Raw genomic sequence first — 1,993 nt, 5'->3', positions numbered from 1 at the left:
CGCAGATCCAAGGAACCAGCCTCCTCACCCGATCTTCGAAGTGCTGGCCAATCTCACACAGACCAGCGAAGGCGTAGGAGTTCACCGTCAGAATCAGGAGGAATATGTGCGTCTCGCTTCCCAGGACGAGGAACCTGAAGAGTGGCCCTATGACCCCCACGGTGGAGGCCAAGAGGACGGCGCTGCTGAGCTCGAAGAAACAGGAGGCGAGGTCACGTCGCGTCTCGTCGACCTAAGGTCATGGGTGGCGTGTGGAGGAATTAGAAATAGATGGATGGATAATGGGGAAATGGTGAGCAGAAGTGGAAAAGGAAGTTTAGAAGTTTAGAAGTTCATTGATGGTGCGGGATATTGAGGGTAGTTTGGAGGTTCAGTGGGAATGAGAGATATTTAAGGGAAGTCTGGAAGTTCAGTGGTTCCTGGAAGATGTCAAGGGAAGTTTAGAAGTCCAGTGATACTGAAAGATCTTGAGGGAAGTTTAGAAGTATAATGATGTTGGTAGATATTGGGGGAAAATTTAGAAGTAATACTGAAAGATACCAAGGGAAGTTTGCAGATCCATATTATTTCGTGGTAATTTGTCACTCATTAGCCTCCGGTGACGTTTATCGCTCACCTTCCTTATCTTTTGCTCCAGAAGAAACAGCGGAGGTAAGGACAGAGACGCAGTGACTCCTCGTCCAGAAAGAGACGGCGACAGAGCTTCTTCAACCGCATCGAAAAGGTAGGCCGACAAAGCAACGGAGAGCGCCTTAAACAGTATATAGACGCAGAAACAGGCGTGTCCACTCAGTATCGCGAAGAACATCAGTAAGAGGCGGTAGGCGAGGGAGGAGACCGAGGGGAGAGAGAGGGCGAAGGCAGGAACCAGGATGTCGAGGAAGATAACTTGGAGGAGAATGAGGGTCGAGACACGACTTCGCCTGGACATCGGCTCTTCGAAAGGGGGGAAACGCGACAGAATGTTTGCCAGTGTGCGACTCTTTGCCAGCATAACGAGGTGCAGCTGACTGTATGCACACACGTAAACCATTACAGAAACCTTGTATATGATACCATTAAGATCGTTGTCCTTCCAGTCGGAAAGAGATACTCCTACCACCAGAAAACACGCATAGACGCCGAGCCAGCAGTATATTTTCAAGAAGACGGACCAAGCACACAACAAGGGGCAGAACTGGGGTTGATGAGGAGGACCAGGCCATGTATAAGGGAATGAACCGACGACCTGGAGATTCCACACGCAGAAACGAATGACCCACTTGTGTCCCTCTTGGCCGCAGGGGAAGCGACGAAGGAACGACTGGATCTGGTCCTTCATAGCCATGATTGCGAGGGATGCAGTCGAGGAGCAGGGAAGAAGTCCCTCGATACGGAAAAAAAATCGAGGCTCCTGTTCCCACGCCCTCGGCAGAAGGGCGAGCGTGCGTGTGTTCCCGTGTACTTCAGACAGCGAACTACTGATCCCTCAAACAAGGACACTCGTCTTCAAACCTGACATTCATGATTACAATTTTTTTTTGCATGATGTTTTTTAGCGTTTAATCATGTACTCTTATCACGCGATCTGACGGCCCTTTGTACTGTATCGAACTAAATTATTATATTCGTCTTCTGTAAGTAAGCATACGCCACTTCCTTTCAGCTCCTCAGACCATCTTTTCATATAACTCGTTATCGCCATTACTTTAAAATGGAACATGATGGTTTTCTTTCATATAGTACCTCTTTATCAATGAAAGTGTATATTCTTTATTCACGATCATAATAATGAGTTTAGTACAGGTTCTAGCGAATGAAATTATCTATACGTGCACGCTGGAGAGCCATGTGGGTCTTCTCATAAGCTTCTTAAATTTAGTGTTACATCGTCCAATAACAGTATTCTGAAAAAAAAAGCTCAAAGACCCTCTCATTCCCGGAACTTCAAAGAATATATATATTCTCCAAACAACGATTTTTATTTTAACATGCACATAATCCCTATAAGTAA

Source organism: Penaeus monodon, chromosome 29, assembly GCF_015228065.2.
Source record: "Penaeus monodon isolate SGIC_2016 chromosome 29, NSTDA_Pmon_1, whole genome shotgun sequence".
Lineage (NCBI taxonomy): Eukaryota > Metazoa > Arthropoda > Malacostraca > Decapoda > Penaeidae > Penaeus > Penaeus monodon.
Note: the sequence above shows the minus strand (reverse complement) of the source record.